The 2,500-nt window shown below is 43.8% G+C and overlaps 2 protein-coding genes across 3 annotated transcripts in view; one reads left to right on the top strand and one right to left on the bottom strand.

Moving 5' to 3' along the window:
- LOC134075211 (CD59 glycoprotein-like) overlaps window positions 1–2,500 on the top strand; it is a 123,069-nt gene that overhangs the window by 26,259 nt on the left and 94,310 nt on the right. The gene's annotated exons all lie outside the window — the stretch shown is intronic.
- LOC134075209 (partitioning defective 3 homolog) overlaps window positions 1–2,500 on the bottom strand; it is an 80,093-nt gene that overhangs the window by 58,617 nt on the left and 18,976 nt on the right. The gene's annotated exons all lie outside the window — the stretch shown is intronic.

Genomic DNA, 2,500 nt, shown 5'->3' with positions numbered 1-2,500 from the left:
CCATAGGGCTTAATACGACGTGGCGCACAGTCACGCTGGAACAGGAAGTGGCTATCCAAACTGTTCCACAAAGTTGGGAGCATGGAATTGTCCAAAAATCTATTGGTTAATAATGTAGCATTCAGAGTTCCCTTCACTGGAAATAAGAGGCAAAGCCCAGCTCAGGGATGGCCTCTTCCTGTTCCAACATGACTGTGCACCAGTGCACAAAGCAAGGTCCATAAAGACATGGATGACAGTCTGGTGTGGATGAACTTGACTGGCCTGCACAGAGTCCTGACCTCAACCCAACAGAACACCTTTGGGATGAATTAGAGTGCAGACTGAGAGCCAGTCTCTTCGTCCAACATCAGTGTATGACCTCACAAATGTACTTCTGGAAGAATGGTCAAAACTGCCCATAAACACACTCCTAAACCTTGTGGAAGGCCTTCCCAGAAGAGTTGAAGCTGTTATAGCGACAAAGAGTGGACCAACATCATATTAAACCCTATGGATTTAGAATAGGATGTGACTGAAGTTCAAGACAGGTGACCCAATACTTTTGGCAATATAGTGTATTACAGAACAGGAGAAGCAGCCACTGCCGATATTCCACACAGACTACAGAGCAGGAGACACAGTCCAGATTCCACAGATTACAGATTACAGAAGAGCCTGCCTGATCTGCCGGCAATTTGATTTGGCCCTGCAGCTCAGGCTGATAACCTGCACATCCATCTCTTATGCTTCCTGTCCACATCTTCTGGTTCCAATCACAAACTTATTCAAAAGGTGCACCTGGATCGTTGGTCTGATTGGTTGAGGTACTATCCAAGCAAAGTCATTTGAACTATGCCCATTGATCACGCCTCATGTGCAGTAGAAACAAAGCACAGACTCCCCAGACTAATGTTCAATCTCAAAAAAGATTTAGCTCAGTATGGTGATAGCCACACTAAGAAGAACCGGAGTCACAGCCCATATTGCAATAATAAAAGAGACACGATTATAGCCAGGGTGGGAGAGTGTCTGTGTGTGTGTGGGTGTTGAGAATTGAAAATTGAGAATCGAGTAGAACCTGCTGGTGTGCCTCCAGCGTTACACAGAATCGAGTAGAACTGGTTCCAATTGGTTCCAGATTCCGGTTCAATCGTGTTCCGTTATCAATTCCGTTCATCAGCATGGATCAGATCAGATTAAGAGGGAACAGACAGTGACATTGAAACACACCATCTTGGTGTGCCTTAAGTCTATGCACCTGTGGTGGACGCTAAAGTAGGGCTATTACTATATCATTATAAGTATGTTGTTAAATGTAGATGTGAACATAATGAACACTCCGAAGAGACCCAAGGTTAGTGTTCATGGAATATGTACTTATCAATGTGCATTTTAAGCCTTAAAGTAATTTTGGACTGTAACTAGATGATCTTTTCCCTTGCCAAATTGAGTAGGCTAAATTAGTGTTAATTGACGTGAATGCACAACAAAATAAACTAAATCACCACACCGGTGATCTCAGAGTAGCAGGAGGGGCCTCCATTTTGGTCGGTTGATGCGTGTTTCTTTATTGGCGGCATAGACTAAAGGCACCATGAGCTGAACTTGAGCTCGTTCTGGGTATTGCAAGGAGCCCTCTCCCTGACAACCACAGGGTCTCCCGACTGGTGCATATGCAACTAGAAAAGCACTCCAAGAGTGCAGACCTCCACCTAGCGCCTCGGACGGTGATCCGGATCACTACCAAAAATTTGCCGTTTCTTCCTTGGGTCATTTCAGACCTTTCCTGAAAATATAATCGAAATAACTTTTTTGAGTTATCTTGCTAACAGACAAACAGACAAACCCCAATGAAAACATAACCTCCTTGGAGGAGGTAATGAGCATGTCAGAGATGTAGGAACTACTCAGGTTATGGTACACAACGAGATGTAGGAGGTAGCTACGCAGGTTATGGTACACAGCTGGAGATGTAGGAGGTAGCTACGCAGGTTATGGTACACAGCTGGAGATGTAGGAGGTAGCTACGCAGGTTATGGTACATAGTTGGAGATGTAGGAGCTACTCAGGTTATGGTACACAGCTGGAGATGTAGGAGCTACTCAGGTTATGGTACACAGCTGGAGATGTAGGAGGTAGCTACGCAGGTTATTGTACTTTGGGATAATTTGCATATGTTTCTCATTTAATTAACTGTTTTAGCATAATTTATATTGAAACATAGTTACCATCCTTTACCTTAGGAATGTTAAGATGACCACTGGTAAAATCCCTGACACAAATATGGCTTTGGTTGAGGGTTTCTTGTAAATATTCTTATCTCTGTTAAATGCCAGTTGGTTAATGAATCACTGGTAAGTGCAACTGGTGATTTTCCATATGTACCGGTACATGTGTGTTAAGGTATAACAACTGGCTTCATCCACAGTTGTGTGGGCTTGTTACTTTGACTTTCATGTGGGTAACACTCTCCCGGTATCGTGAATAAAGCTGCAGTCTCACACCAGCTGTCTTGGAG

Source organism: Sardina pilchardus, chromosome 2, assembly GCF_963854185.1.
Source record: "Sardina pilchardus chromosome 2, fSarPil1.1, whole genome shotgun sequence".
Lineage (NCBI taxonomy): Eukaryota > Metazoa > Chordata > Actinopteri > Clupeiformes > Clupeidae > Sardina > Sardina pilchardus.
This window is presented reverse-complemented; position numbering and strand designations above follow the sequence as displayed.